This window comes from Dendrobates tinctorius, unplaced genomic scaffold (assembly GCF_039654945.1).
Source record: "Dendrobates tinctorius isolate UK_male_01 unplaced genomic scaffold, ASM3965494v1 ptg000019l, whole genome shotgun sequence".
Lineage (NCBI taxonomy): Eukaryota > Metazoa > Chordata > Amphibia > Anura > Dendrobatidae > Dendrobates > Dendrobates tinctorius.
The window spans coordinates 87445913-87462524 of record NW_027361687.1 but is presented as its reverse complement, the minus strand read 5'-3'; the positions used below and the strand labels follow the sequence as shown (position 1 = coordinate 87462524).

At 44.1% G+C, this 16612-nt stretch overlaps 1 protein-coding gene across 5 annotated transcripts in view; it reads right to left on the bottom strand.

Annotated features, from left to right (window-relative positions):
- Positions 1-11172, bottom strand: part of LOC141083086 (acetylcholinesterase-like) — a 218923-nt gene extending 207751 nt beyond the window's left edge. For 2 of the 5 annotated variants that reach the window (XM_073567257.1, XM_073567259.1), the window contains exons 1-2: positions 11025-11118; positions 10610-10679 (exon numbers count right to left, since the gene is read on the bottom strand). The gene's annotated coding sequence lies outside the window, so the exon portion shown is untranslated. Of the gene's footprint in view, positions 1-10609; positions 10680-11024 lie in introns of all 5 variants that reach the window. The other 3 variants (XM_073567261.1, XM_073567260.1, XM_073567258.1) reach the window with 3 other exon arrangements.
- Between the last annotated feature and the right edge of the window lie 5440 nt (positions 11173-16612).

The window sequence follows — 16612 nt, the reverse complement described above, 5'->3', positions numbered from 1 at the left end:
GACACCTGTCCAAAAATTGCCCTACTCGGGAAAAGAGATGGCAAAGATCCGCTCACCCCTTGAAGGTCCTGCTAATTGGAGGGAACATCACCCCTGGAGGGAATAGTACGGCGGGAGAAGGAGAGCTCCACTCAGAAGACAGTGTCACGGCATCGGACGCCGGGAAGAGGTAGAGAGGGTGTCGACTGTCCAAGGTCAAATGTCTGTGCTGTCCCGACGCGTGGTGGCGGGTTTAGCAGAACTCTAGCCTGGGTCTAGAGGTCCCAACGGTGAGATTCGGTGCCTGCGCACTGCAGTATTCTGCTCTGCCCTCAACAGCGCAAAGCAGTGCGCCTGCGCAGGAGCCACGACAGGCAGCAAAGAAGAGGACGTCACCGTTAGAAGATGGGAGGCGCCGGACCACAACACCCATCGGACCAAGACCGGACCGACCCCCCGGTGAGTACTCATTTTTCTTATTTTTCAGGTTACATCGGGGGCTTATCTATAGCATTACAGAATGCTGTAGATAAGCCCCTGATGACGGTGCCGGCTGCTGATACTCGAAAAATGGGGTGACAGATTAAGTGACATACAGATCAGGAGTGTTACTCATACTTGACTAAAATCCCCAAAAATACTTTATTAAGAAGGAATATAAAATTTGACAATCAAAACATATAAAAGCGGTTGTCTCAAACCCACCTAGGCAAGGAGAACAGCTACAGCAGCAGTAAAAAATATGCAATTACATAACAAGGACTGAAATTATTCCCTTTCATTTATAAGATATATAAGGTAATATTTTCCCTTTTTTGACATTGTGATTCTGCCTTTGCAGCTAGACTAAGTAATATGCAAATCCAACCAGGCAGCTGGTTTTATATGATTTGTTTGTCAAATTTTATATTATTTCTAAATAAAGTATTTTTTTTTTTTTACATTTTAATTAAGTATGTGTAACATTCCTGATCTGTATATCACTTAATTGTGACTTGGTCTGTATGACATACTAGTATATTGAGTGTTGCCTGCTTCCTGTTCAAGGAAAATAGGCTTGGGTATTGCGCTTACAACTCCAATCAATGCATAGAAAAAAATCTTTCCAATTATGGCATTGCTATTCATCATGGTCTTTGTTATTAATGTAATGTATCTGTTGATTCAATAAATTTCATTATATCTTTTCTAAACTCTTTGAAGATTAGCTTATTTACTCACCGATAACGGTGTTTCTCGGAACCCATGACAGCACCACGGAGAGAGGGGATCCGCCCTTCAGGGACAGGAACCTACAGAAAAAGGGCGGTACCTCTCCTCCGCCTTCAGTTGGTTACAGAGCATCAGAGGGTCTCCAGGTTAGTTAGACAACAGAAATACATACACAATATTATAATACTGCTTACTTATCAAAGCACCGTGCCTAAACGGAAACACTCTACTAACAATAACACGTGCTCACTATACTCGTGAAGGGGAGGGGAATAAGCGGGTGAATCATAGAATCATAGAATCGTAGAGTTGGAAGGGACCTCCTGGGCCATCTGGTCCAACCCCCTGCTCAAAGCAGGATTCGCTAAATCATCCCTGTCAGATGTCTGTCCAGCCTCTGTTTGAAGACTTCCATTGAAGGAGAACTCACCACTTCTCGTGGCAGCCTGTTCCACTCATTGATCACTCCAACTGTCAAAAAGTTTTTTCTAATATCTAATCTGTGTCTCCTCCCATTCAGTTTCATCCCATTGCTTCTAGTCTTTCCTTGTGCAAATGAGAATAAAGTTGATCCTTCTACAATGTGACAGCCCTTTAGATATTTGTAGACAGCTATTAAGTCTCCTCTCAGTCTTCTCTTTTGCAAACTAAACAATCCCAAATCCTGCAACCTTTCCTCATAAGACAGGGTTTGCAGACCGGTCACCATTCTGGTCGCTCTGGGTGCTGTCATGGGTTCCGAGAAACACCGTTATCGGTGAGTAACTAAGCTATTCTCTCTCAGCACCACGGAGAGAATTTCAGAGATTGGTAGCTTAGGGAGGGACCACCGCCTGAAGGACCCTTCTCCCGAAGGTCAGGTCAGATGTAGAGGCTAGATCTAATCTATAGTGCCTAAAAAAGGTCGAAGGCGATGACCAGGTGGCCGCCTTACAGATTTGTTCTATTGATACCTCAGATCTTTCAGCCCATGAGGTCGCCATTGCCCTTGTGGAATGAGCTCTCAGCCCTTCTGGGATGGTATTCCCGCTGGATGAATATGCCAGGGCAATCGCATCCCTTATCCACCTTGCCAGGGTACTCTTGGATGCTTTGAGCCCCTTCCGAGGACCCTGGAAACATACAAAGAGAGAGCCTTCCTTCCTACACTTTTTGGCGGCCTCTAAGTACTGTACTAGGCACCTTTTAACATCTAAAGTGTGGAACTTTTCTTCCCCCTTATTTTTTGGATTTGGGCAGAAGGAAGGAAGGACTACCTCCTGGGACCTGTGAAAATGTGATGACACTTTGGGCAAATAGGCTGGGTCAGGTTTTAAGATAACTCTATCCTCTAGAATTTTTGTGAAAGGAGGCCCCGCTGACAAGGCTTGAATATCGCTCACTCTTCGGGCTGATGTTAGTGCCACCAGAAGCACCGTTTTAAGAGATAGGATTTTTAGGGGTGCCGAGTGAATTGGTTCAAACGGAGGGCCTGTCAGTGTTGAAAGTACAAGATTCAGGTCCCATGATGGTAATCTTTGACTGGCTATTGGCCTCGATCTGGTTGCGGCTTTAATAAACCGTGCTACCCAGGGGTCACCTGCCACATCATGGTTATAGAGGGCGCGCCTAATGCCGCTATTTGTACTTTTAATGTGTTGACCGCCAGACCCTGTTCTAGGCCCACTTGTAGGAATTCTAGGATCTTATCAATCTGAACCCCGTCCTGAACCTTTGCCCTAGAGGTGGATAGAAATTGTTTCCATATTCTACCATAAGCTCTCATTGTAACCGGTTTCCTACTCTTTTGTAGTGTAGTTATCAGGTTTTCTGAAAAACCCCTGTCCCTCATCAGTGCCCTCTCAAATTCCATGCTGTTAAATGGAGGTTCGGTGCCTGAGGATGTAGCACTGGGCCCTGCGATAGCAGGTCAGGGAGATCCGGTAGGACCCATGGGTCGGTTACTGAGAGCATTCTTAGCCAGGAAAACCAGGTTCTTTTGGGCCAGAAGGGGGCTATCAGTATCATTCTTGCCCTGTCCTGCCTGACTTTCTTTAGGACTGCTGGAATGAGCATGATTGGGGGAAAGGCATATGTTAGATTCTGTGTCCATGGGAGCATAAATGCGTCCAGAGTTAGAGGATTCCCCCTGGGATCTAGGGAGCAGAAGGCGTCTACTTTTTTGTTTTTGAAGTCGGCGAACAGATCCACGTCTGGGGTCCCCCACATTTTTACAATCTGCCGAAAAATGGACTGCTTTAGTACCCATTCCCCCTGTCGCAATTGGGTGCGGCTCAGAAAGTCTGCCCTTTGATTCTCTGTACCGCGGATGTGTAGGGCTGTCAGAGATAATAGGTTTGCCTCCGCTAGTTTGAGGATTTTGGCGGATGTGTCCATTAGGGTTCGGCACCTGGTTCCCCCCTGGTGGTTTATATAGGCCACTGTGACCCGATTGACAAAAGGATACGGACATGGTGGTTCTGGAGTAGGGGTAGGAAGTGTGTCAGGGCATAGCCTACTTCTAGAAGCTCCTTTTGATTTGAGGAGGCTCTTAATTCTTGATTTCCCCATTCGCTCTGAGTCACCTCGTTGTTCATGTGCGCTCCCCATCCTGTGGGACTGGCATCTGTTGTCACTACGTGTGTTATCTTTGGTGCCCAGGGGATCCCTTTGGACAGGTTCTCCTGGTTTCCCCACCAAGCTAGGGAATGAATAGTGCTTGAATTTAGGGTAATGCGACCCTCTAGGTGTCCCCCTACTTCTGCCTGGTTGGCCAATACGTCCCACTGGAGATTTCTCGTGTGTAACTGAGCCCATTGAACTGCTGGTAGGCAGGCAGATAGTGAACCCAACAGTGACATGGCCTTCCTTAGTGTCATGGAGGGATTTTGGATTGCTCTTGCTGTAATTTGAGCGATCTTCTCCTTTTTGTGGTTTGGGAGGCGACACTCCTGAATGCTTGAGTCTAGTGTTAGGCCCAAGAATTCTTGTACCCTGCTGGGCTCCAATCTTGATTTTTTTAGATTTAGAAGCCAGCCCAGGTCTTGTAGAGTGTTCATCACCCTGTCTCTCTGTTCCCTGCATTTTTGAGCCGAGCTGCCCGCTATTAGGAAATCATCTAGATACGGGATTATTATATCTTGTTCCCTTATATGAGCCATCATTTCCGCTACTATTTTGGTGGAATACTCACGGGGCTATCGATATTCCGAACGGCAGGGCTCTGTACTGAAATTCTTTGACCTTGCCTTTTATTGAGACGGCTAACCTCAGATACTTCCTGGAGTCTTTGTGGATAGGGACGTGATAATAAGCGTCGCTGAGGTCCAACACAGTCATGTAGCAGTTTGGGAACAGGACTTTGGTGGTAGATTTGATCGACTCCATTTTGAAGCTCTGGTTCTTGACGTATTTGTTTAGGTTTCTCAGATTTATAATTGTACGAAAGGTGCCGTCTGGTTTGGTCACTAGAAAAAGAGGGGAGTAGAACCCTCTGCCCATATCCTGCAGGGGGACCTCCTGGAGGACTCCTTTTTTTACTAGGCCTAGAACCTCGCTTTCTAGCGCTTCCTGTTCTCGCATGCTGGCTCTCAGCGGCGTTGTTACATATTTTTGAGGCGGGAGAGAGAAAAAGTTTATCCTTAGGCCCTCCTGGATTAGGTTTATTATCCAGGGGTTTGTTGAAATTCTCCTCCAGGCTGGAAGGAAAAAGGATAACCTTCCTCCCACCCTTGGCGTACTGTCACTTGGAGGGCTTTTTGTCCCGGGGAGAGTTATTAAAGAAGAAGCCTCTATCTCTTCTTTTATCATCCCACTTTTGTTCCCTTGGTGGTCTTCTCTGAAAAAACCTCCTATTCCGAAAGGGTCTTTTAAATGCCGCTGGCCCTAAATTTGGGAATCCTTTTTTCTTGTCCCCTGCTTTCTGGAGGATGTCATCTAACGTTTCCCCAAAAAGGAATTTTCCTTCACAGGGGATGGAACATAATTTCATTTTGGTCTGAAGGTCCCCTGGCCAATTTTTAAGCCATAGTGTCCTTCGGGTCGCGTTTGAAAGTGCTGCTGTTTTGGACGACAGTCTGACTGAATCGGCCGATGAGTCTGCTAGGAATGCAGCCGCTCCCCTTATTACTGGGATAGAATCTAGAATTTTATCTCTAGGTGTCCCTTCCCTCAGCTGTTTCTCAAGTTGGTCCACCCATACCATTAGGGCTCTTGAGGTACATGTCGCCGCTATCGCTGGCCTGAGGTTACCACCTGCAGACTCCCAAGCCCCCTTTAGAAAGGTATCTGCCTTCTTATCTACGGGGTCCCTGAGGGTGCCCATGTCCTCAAAGGGAAGGGCGAATTTCTTTGAGGCTTTAGCGACTGCCACATCGAGTTTCGGGGCTCTGTCCCAAGACGTGGATGCCTCCTCCTCAAAGGGATATTTCCTTTTAAGGGAAGGGACTGTAGTATTTTTCCTGTCTGGCTTGTCCCATTCCCTGTTGGTTAGACCCTTGACGATTTCGTTTAGCGGAAATACTCTCCGTTTTTTCTGGCCTAGCCCCCCGAACATTATGTCCTGGACTGTCTTATCCGGCCTCGGGTCCAATACCCCCATGGTAGACCTTACAGCTTTCACCAGTTTGTCTACCTCTTCTAGGGGAAAACAATGGCGTCCTCCTGTTTCCTCGTCTGAGGATGAGGAGGCGGATTCTGAGGATTTAGTCGAGATTTCTCTCGATGTGGAAGAGTCTGACTGGGAGGTTTCTACCGTGTCTTTTTTCCTCGGTTTATCCTTATGTTTAAGGGATTCGAGGGCACTCTGGACCTCTGATTTAATTGCGGCCCTTAGGTCAGATGCGAAATCCGGAGTCTCCTGACAAACAATTTCTTTTGTACAGGACTCGCATAGTTTTTTCTCCCATGATACCGGTAGGGGTTTAGCGCAAGTGGGACATTCCCTGTTCTTCTTTTTAGCCTTCTTCTTTCCCTAATAAGGGAGAGGGATTGCATTACAAGGGTGACATTCACAAAGATCACTTACCCCAAAAAAGGCGCGCGGCTGCAGGTACCGGTTCGGGAGACGGAGTCAGGTCCTGTATAGGCTGATCTCCTGGTGGCGTTCTGCTCCTCGCTGCTTACGTGCTACGCCGCGTGGAGTGACTGCTGGAATGCCACTCTGTGTTTCGTTCCTTTTGTCGGTGGTGGTGTTGGTGGTGCTGCTGCTGCTGCTGTTTCAGCTGCTGCCTCTGCTCCTGTTGCTGGTCGCTATCCTCCATTGTTAGGATTGCTTCCAGCCAGGAGTTTCTGCACCTCACCTTTTTTAAACTTGGCGCCGCGTGACGTCACCGCTCCCTCTGCACGCGCTGGTCGGGAAGCGCGCTCCTGCGCATGCGCCCGGTTTCGGGACCCGGAAGTCGTTGGTCTACTTCCGGGGCAGCGGCCATCTTGGTACTCTCCGTACCATGGCGCTGCCCATGCTCCACCGGGTCCCACTGAGCCCCGACCTCCTTTCCGGAGCGGCGACTCCGGCGTCTCTCCCCCCCGCTCACTCGGCAGCCCGCATCGGCCCCGGCGGTGGCGGCTTTGGGCACCGCACCTGCCGCGACAGGGGCCTCCCCGCTGCCGATACCCGGACAGGCCGGCCCCGGACTCCTCACAGGTACGCCGTACTGTGGGTCCCCCCGTCAGGGACAGGAACCCAACTGAAGGCGGAGGAGAGGTACCGCCCTTTTTCTGTAGGTTCCTGTCCCTGAAGGGCGGATCCCCTCTCTCCGTGGTGCTGTCATGGGTGAGAGAGAAATATTTACTCTTTTTTGGCTTTCAGTAGTTGATATCAATTATGTGTTTATTTTTCTCATTTCTTAATTTTTAATGCGGGGAAAAGGATGGTGGTCTAATTTTTTTTTTCATATTTTTATAGAACATTTTTATTTTACTTCTCACTGTGTTTGACAATCTGTTTAGGGAACTTGAACCTGCGATCATCCAAACGCTTGTGCTATATACAGTAATGCCACAGTATTGCTGTATGTAGCAAAAATCATGGTCACCTATGAAAGCCAGTCAGAAGCTGTCTTTCACAGGAGTACTGTCATGACAGGCAAAGGGGTCTTCAGCATCATGGCATTGATCAAGTCATGGGCACATCGAATAGCGCGATCCCGTGTCGGCGTGCTGTAAGAGCGACACTTAACAGGCTACGAGCCTATCTGTAATGCTGGGGTCAGACTTGCAAGTACAATGCGGATACTCGCATCAATACCGGGCAGTGCAGCCGACACTCGGACTGGAGTTTGCGGCTGCATAGGAATACATGCAGCCACACACTCCGGTTCCAAGTACCGGCGGCAATGCCAGGTATCGATGCAAGAGACTCGCGCCAGTTTCTCGCATTGTACTTGCAAGTCTGACCTTGACCTTAGTTGTGCACAATTCCTGATTATCGCAGCCATCTTATATCAGCAAAGATGCAAGGTCAACTTGTGAGTCCACATAAAAATAAGGGAGGCAGCATATGACGTATCCAGTATGTCACTTGTCATTAAGGGGTTAACCTCTTTTTCTAGTACAAAAAAATAGCAGCAACATCTAAATCTGTACTCAGTCATTCTGCTTTTGCCAGTAGGCTGCACCACACATTCATTGCGGATGACATGGAACAACATGGCAGCAATTCTATGTAGTATTCTCGGACTTGTACTGCCATCCATGCAGGGAGCTTTGGGTTTAATTTCTGAAAGTATTGCATCATTAACTCCCTGTTGTGAGACTTGAGTTGGGCTATACAATATTTTAACCCTTAACTTGCTGCTTCCAATTACCAGTTATAGGTGTTTCTCCCTCAGGTTTACTTCTTCTGAGCTACTCTAGCTTATTCTGCACTTCCAGTTCTTGAAATTTACTTGTGTTTAGACTTTCCTACTGGCTTAAGCTAGAGTCACACATAGCAATCTCGCTAGCGAGATCGCTGCTGAGTCACAACTTTTGTGACGTAACACCGATCTCACCAGCGAGATCGCTGTGTGTGACAGCGATCAGCGAGCGGCCCCCCTGCCGGTATTGCTGATCGCTGTAAGAAACCTCTAGACATTTTTTTGGTCGCTGGGCTCCCGCTGGCCAGCACGCATTGCTGCGTGTGACAGGCGGAAGACCAGCGATCAGCTGTAAAAAATAGAATTAAAATAAAAAATATTGTTATTCTCAGCTTCCGACATCCCGCGCAGCCATCCCGCCTCTCTCCACGCTCCCGGTCCCAGTGATCCTTTGCACGAATGACCGCGAGACTTTGCGCTCCCGCGAGACCGTGACTCTCGCCGTCATTCTCGCAAAGGATTACTGGGACCGGAGCGTGGAGAGAGGAAGGCTGCGCGGGACGTCGGAAGGTGGGAATAAAACAATATTTTTTATTTTAATTCTATTTTTTACAAGGATATGGCATCAGCGCTAATGAACACAGCGATGCCGGGCGCTCAGCATCGCTGTGCTGATCATCAGCTGGTGAAGCTGTCTGTGTGACAGCTCACCAGCGATCACATAGCGACTTACCAGCGATCCTGACACCTTGATATCGGTGTCGGTATCGCTGGTAAGTCGCTATGTGTGACTATGGGTTTGTTCCCGACTCTGACTTCTTGATACTGACCCGGCATTAACTATTTATACAACCTGATTGCTCCAATTTATAGTATTTAAGCATTCAAAGCATTTATTTTGATAACATCTATCATTGTCATACCCAGTGTATGCAAAGATGAAGGATCTGCCTCAGGCATTTTACAATGCTAATGTGTTAAATGACAAGCATACTAAAACAACTAAAGCAGGTATTTACTTAAACATCTTGCTCATTAGAGCTGGTAGATTATACCAGGACATGTGATAAATGTTCTGGACCTATCTGCACTTTCTGCCACCCATTGCAACAATGGGAGATTTACAGATGCTTCTCACTAAATTAGAATATCATCAAAAAGTTGATTTATTTCAGTTTTTTAATGCAAAAAATAAAACTCGTAATATATGTAATATATTAATGTATTTAATATAGAGTCATTACAAACAGCATGATCTATTTCAAGTGTTTATTTCTGTTAATGTTGAGGATTATGGCTTACAGCCAATGAAATCACAAAAGTCTTTATTTCAGTAAATTAGAATACTTTATAGCACCAGCTTGAAAAATGATTTTAAAGTCCGAAATGTTGGCCTACTGAAATGTATGCTCAGTAAATGCACTCAATACTTGGTCGGGGCTCCTTTGGCATCAATTACTGCATCATTGCGGCCTGGCATGGAGGAAATCAGCCTGTGGCACTGCTGAGGTGTTATGGAAGCCCAGGTTGCTCTAAAAATACCTGGCAGACTGGCTGCACTGACTTTGATCTTGATAAAACACACAGTGTACCTACACCAGCAGATGACTTGGCTCCCCAAACCATCACTGATTGTGGGAACTTCACACTAGACCTCAAGCAGCTTGGACTGAGGCCTCACCACTCTTCCTCCAGACTCTGGGACCTTGATTTCCAAATGAAATGCAAAATTAACTTTCATCTTAAAACAACACCTTGGACATTTAGCAACAGTCCAGTACTTTTTTTCCTTGGCCCAAGGAAGATGTGTTGTCTATTGGTCATGAGTGGCTTGACACAAGGAATGTGACACTTGTAGCCCCCATGTCTTGGATACGTCTGTGTGTGGTGGCTCTTGAAGCAATGATTCCAGCAGCAGTCTACTCCTTGTGAATCTCCCCTAAATGTTTGAATGGCCTTTTCTTAACAATCTTTTCAAGGCTGCGGTTATCCCGGTTGCTTGAGCACCTTTTTCTACCACACTTTTTCCTTCCACTCCACTTTCCATTAATATGCTTGGATACAGTACTCTGTGAACAGCCGGCTTCTTTAGCAATGACCTTTTGTGGCATACACTCCATGTGGATTGTGTCAATGACTGCATTCTGGACATCTGTCAAGTCAGCAGTCTTCCCTATGATTGCAGAGCCTACTGAAACAGACTAAGGAACCTTTTAAAATGCTTAGGAAGCCTGTGCAGGTGTTTTTTTGTTAATTTTCTAATTTTGTTTTTTATAATTTACTGAGATAATGACTTTTGGGTTTTCATTGGCTGTAAGCCATAATCATCAACACTAACAGGAATGAACACATGAAATATATCACTCTGTAATCACTCTATATATGAGTTTCACTTTTTATTTTCAAGAACTGAAATAAATTAACATTTTGATGATAATCTAATTTAGTGAGAAGCACCTGTATTTTCCCCATCATTCCTCAAAAATTGAGTTGCTATGGAGGAGGTATGGTGCTATTGCTTGTCATATCTCCATAAGTCTCATAGTATTTTAAGGAGAACTATTGTATATGCTTGATGTTTACTTAGCTATTGCTTCATACAATGATGTGATCATTTTACAGATGTCAGAGCATTTGGTTACCTTATTTGCAAGTGAGGCAATCCACTTTTACTGTGTATGTCATCCACAAACAGAAGATCTTACTCAGAGACTATAAAGAGTCCAAATAATAATAAATATATAAGTCTCATGCAAAACCAAGAACATAAGCATAAAGAGCATCAGTCCCAGATGACACATAGAGTAGTTATATGTAATATGTATGATATATCTTATAGTGAAAAATCATGTCCTAAGGCCCTATGTGGTTGTCCTGCAATAGAAATATCTAGAATTTCATGCAAAAAAATCATGCAATACCATTAACAAATTATACTTAGTTAGCCAGCACAACATGTTTAGAGACATAGTTGAATAAAACCAGTTACAGACCGTGCTCCACTTGGTCAATTACCAGATTGCTATCATTGGAGAATACACAAGATCGGAGACTTACATGTGAAACAGGCACTGCAGATTGTGTGACCTCAGTCACTGTAGGAATGGCGTTGTCTAGCCTCAGAATATCAGGACATCATTTGCGAGAGGTGAAATATATTTATACATATGTCATGTGAAGTTCTTCGTGGATACACAGCTTGGGGGAATGTACATATTCATGGATTATCAAAGGTTCAGCTGCTGGGAACAAAATAATATCTAGAAGAAAAGGCAATCACTTGATGAACTATAGCAAACAGTATACAAGTCGTCATTAATTAAAAGCAATGCTTCACCTGTTCATGCTACAGGGTAAGAAAGAGATGAAAGGGAAGCGATCAGCTGATTCATGCTATCTAAACCATGAGAAACATGAATCGGAGCCTGAATGCATCACTGCAGCCAGGTTTAAGTGTCTGAAATTTTAGATAAAATGTAGTTAGAAGATCTGACTGGGGCCATAGCCAGAGATTAGACTAGGTTGGTACTGGCCCTGTCCAGCTCTTCCCAGTGTGGCAGAAGATTGACAGGTCTCTCGTTATTGACTTTGGGTAGAGTGTGAACTCATGTTGCCAGATTCCTTGTAAAGAGGACCTGTGACCAGGCTTTGCATATATTTTATTCCAATAGTGAGGTATAAAAAATGAATACATTAAAAGGAGAACAAACAGGTTTACCTACAAACAGGGTACTTCACACTTAGGGCTCATTCAAACATCAGTGATTTTCTCATACAAGAAAATCCATCCAAATTTCACCAGCGTTTCTTTATCAGAGCAGAGTTACATCAGAGTTTGGTCAATGTGTCAGCTTTTGTCATCAGAGTTTGTTATACGTTTAATCAGTTTTTCTCAGATGAGAAACAGAAAAACACAGTCTCTCTATATTTTCCTATCTAGCAGTCCATGAAATACAGAAAGCATTTAGATGGCATCTGAATGCTGTGTGATTTTTTTCACAGACCCCCATAGACTTATTTTGCCGATTTTGATCCATCCGCAAGTTTGCATATACCGCTTAGTTATCATATAATTGAATGGAGCCTTTCACATGTTCTTGATTTTTCGCTAAAATGTGAGCATTAAGCTCCTGGGAAGGAAGAGCTGGTGATGATAGGATATTCTAAATGATGCTTTCTACTAACAGCTGTGAGTTGTGGCAATGGAGTTTTCTGGAAACATCAAGCAATAAAATATAACACAATATTTATAGATTTAATTAGAAACTTTGTTAGAATTATTTTTTTCTACGGAAAAAATATTTAATAGATTCAGTCAATCATAATAATTTTCTATTATATAAGTTAATTTTAATTAAAATTTGCTAAAAGAAAATACAGTTAATCATAAATCATCAGTAATGATCCATTGGAGTTAGAGAGTATGCAGGTGCTTAGACATCTCCGGTTATACTGTAGAGAAAGAGACATAAAGATGTTAAAAAAACAAGAAGTCGGGGGGCGTGGTTTGCAGGGGCCAGGAGCAGACGTGCTTTGCAAGAGCTCCTGAGATTCCCCTAAAAGAAGCTACCTAAAGCCTAGAAGAAGTGGATTTTCTGCAACTACCTGATGTGGAAGACCTATGAGAACATGCCTGGAACTAAAGAAATGAAGAAGGAGGAAAATCCAGTGGATAAAAAGCTTTCTGCAGGGGCTGGAAACAAGCGGCCTGAAAATGCTGTGTCATCCCCGCTGTCTGGTGGAAGAAAGATGGCGGCTGCAGAGAAGCCTGTGACTAAGAAGATGGAAGCGCTGCCGCTGAAGGAGCCTACCGGCTCAAAATCAAGCAACCGGAGCATTTACAGAGAACCGGGAAGAAGGGTGATGACGTCACCACCGGCTCCCGGCGGCAGGAGGAGAGGCAGTAATACCGCTGCAGCAACTGTACAGAAGAGGAGCGTGGAACCGGCACTACAGAAGAGGACTGTCTGGACGCTGTCATCTAGCTCAGGGGTGAGGAGCGGGCCAAGGAATGCAGCGGTGATGTCTCCCCAGGCGGCCGGCAAGAAGGATCGCATGGTTGCCGTGGAGACAGAGAAGCAGGAGATCACAGCGGTGAGTCCCGTCGGGGCCTTGCTGGGATGCGACGCAGAGGGAGATGGAGGAGGCAGAGCGGGAACAGCAGCGGCGACCTTATTTGTGATGGAAGAAGCCACGGCTACGCTCTCCATACTTGATGCGGCTTTGTCAGCAGCTGGAGGATCCGGGGGACATCGGGAACCTGGCGACAGAGGTCAGGATATAATGCGGCCGGCGATGGGACTGCAGAGGCCAGCGCGATCTTTGCAGCGGCTGGTGTTGGACGCCGGGGGGGCGTCAGATGCCCGGAGACAGGGACTGGAGCTTCATACAGCAGGTGGTGGAAGGTCGGTGCTTATGTCTGGGGAAGAGACTAATGGGAGTTATCGAGTGAACATACAAGGGACAGAAGTTGGAACATGGTGGGGGGAGATGGGAGTGGAATGTTTTGAACCAGGAGAAGGCAACTTGAGATATGATGCAGCGGTGTTTGTGCCTGCAACACTCAGAAATGGAGGTGCCTGGACTCAACCGTTGGGGGAGGAGGAACGGGGGAAAACTCCATCACAGCAGAGCATGAATGGGGAATTATACTTCAATTCATCACAAGGGGAACAATTAAAAACCATAAATGAGCAGAAGGCTCTGGATGAGGCCTTAAACTATAAAAAAGAATTAGTAGAATATGGAGGGAAGGGATCTGTGGATCGGTCATCTGGGGTGATAAATAACACAATATTTTTAGAAAACAATGCTACTAAAATCCCTGAGGTCCAGGAGTGTAAAAAACAACATTCTAAACAATTCAAATTGGGGGATGGGGAAAAAAATGGATTTCATACAGACCCTACCAATTTTATAGCATTTAAAGGGGAGGCATACCAAAAAAAGATGGCAAGTTCCCAGATAAATGAGATTACATTTGGTTTTGATGATGATCTGGAGAGCATCTACAGAATCCTTTTACGAAGTTGATTCATATGAAGTAAATGGTAGTGATAAGATTTTATCTTCATACTCTTCCTCTGAGGGAAATAGTACTTCTGAGATTAACACTATGTTGATAGACGACATACCCGCCTCAGGTGACCATCCTTCAGAAGATTTCGTAACCAAAATGTGTGTTGCCCTCTTGAAATCATTAGATGTTTCGGTAGAAAACCATACTATCCAGAGTAACTTATTTAAACAAAAAGAGTTCAAGGCATCTGAAATCTTTATTAAAAATCTTTTTAGGGACACTTTATTGCGCCTCACTGACGACTCCTATCCTAATTCTGCTAGAAATTTTAAAACCACCATAAAAAATCTTGAAGTTCCCGACCCCCATGGAAAGCATGAGTCCCGACCCCCTATTACTTTAAAATTGACCGACCTTCCTAATGGAAATCACAAGTCATCAACAATACTAGCCGACGATACACATTTAATTGCTCCGATTTCTTCAAGGGCTTCTGGACGTTATCCCCATGATCCAGAGATAATTGAGTCACTCAAACTTAAAAACAACATATTACAATCAAGCGACTCCCATATGCTGTCCGCGTTCTCAGACTCACTGAATGCTATTAAAAAGGACATTGCTTCTTTCAACTCCACCTTGTCCAATTATGAAGATTTTAAAAGAAAAAACAATGTAAAAATACGAGTGATTCCTGAGTCAGTTCAGGTCTTCCAGCTAAAGAGTTACATATCCTCAATGGTCACCTCCTTATTCCCCAATGCCAACGAAGCTTATCTGATTGAAAAAACTTTTCAAATACGCAGACCACTTGAACTGCCGCAAGATTTAGCAAGAGATGTTATTGTGTCGTTTCATCCAAACTGGTTAAGAAGTGCGCTTCTTGGACTGTCTAAAGATCCAGAATTCAAATCTTCCCGCTATAGTCATCTATCCTTTTTTAAAGACTTATCAAGAAGCACTTTAAAAAAAAGGAAATCATTCTCCTCTACTACACGCGAACTGCTACGTGCCGAGATACCATATTTTTGGACTCAATCTTCGACTTTACTGGTGAAATATGCAACGAAGCTGGTCCCCATCACTTCTCCAGACGAAGGGACTGACTTCTTAGAATTTTTAAGATCCCCCGCAAAATCTCTTCCTCCTTGAACTCAGACCATTATCTTGACTGAAAGAATTGCATTTACTATTTATACTTGCTCCAGGTTTTCTCAGTGGTCTTAATTGTTAATGTATTCCACTTCTTAATATTCTGGAATTGAACCGGACATTACCCCCAATAGGTCCTAGGGATATCAACGGATGTCCCGGACGGGGCAGACTACTATATCTCCTACATTCTACTTTATATATGTTTGTTAATTGACACATTGGAGGCAAATAAGGGTAACAGTCTTTTTTTTTGCAGGTACTGATAAGAAGATTTTAAATCATTATGATAAGCCTTACTTTAGAAAGATACGCAACTGGTTGGTAACATCGAGTTTGCAGCTTTTAGTAGCTAACACAGATATGTGAAGTATAACATAATCCTGTGTACTGATTTTACTTCTACTGATATTTAACTCGATGATCACTCAAATGATTACTTGCATTTTTTAAGCTAATATGTAAAACTTTGTGATCTCTGATGTCTTATGTACAGTATATAGTCTGTCTATTCCAGGGTTTCCCAACTCCAGTCCTCAAGGCACACCAACAGATCATGTTTTCAGGATTTCCTTTGTATTGCACAGGTGAAGCAATTATCACCTGAGCAATACTAAGGAAATCCTGAAAACATGATCTGTTGGTGTGCCTTGAGGACTGGAGTTGGGAAACCCTGGTCTATTCCCCCATGCTTGGGGGCTTCCCTGTCTTTACAGGGATTTTTGTTTCCTTACCCTCCCTCTGTTTTTGTATTCCCTCCCTTCCCTCAAAAATCTTGAAACTCTAATAAAGATTATTGGAAAATAAAAAAAAAAAAAAAAAAAAACAAGAAGTCCAACTCTATAAATTAGGTTAAAATGTGAAGGATTTTCTCATAATGGAAAATGTATTCTAGGCTTTTCTGTTTAATTAAAATGAACTGTTTTATTACCAAGACTGCGGTGACCCCTAACCAAAATCCCAATCATATCTCTCACCCTCCCCTTCCCAAAACTACCTTATCAATAATGAGACAGACAAACACAAGTAATTGCTGGGTGAGGGTCACAGCTTTTAATTTCTATATGTACTGTATGTATATATATATATATATATATATATATATATATATATATATATATATACAGTGGGGCAAAAAAGTATTTAGTCAGTCAGCAATAGTGCATGTTCCACCACTTAAAAAGATGAGAGGCGTCTGTAATTTACATCATAGGTAGACCTCAACTATGGGAGACAAACTGAGAAAAAAAAATCCAGAAAATCACATTGTCTGTTTTTTTTTCATTTTATTTGCATATTATGGTGGAAAATAAGTATTTGGTCAGAAACAAAATTTCATCTCAATACTTTGTGATATATCCTTTGTTGGCAATGACAGAGGTCAAACGTTTTCTGTAAGTCTTCACAAGGTTGCCACACACTGTTGTTGGTATGTTGGCCCATTCCTCCATGCAGATCTCCTCTAGAGCAGTGA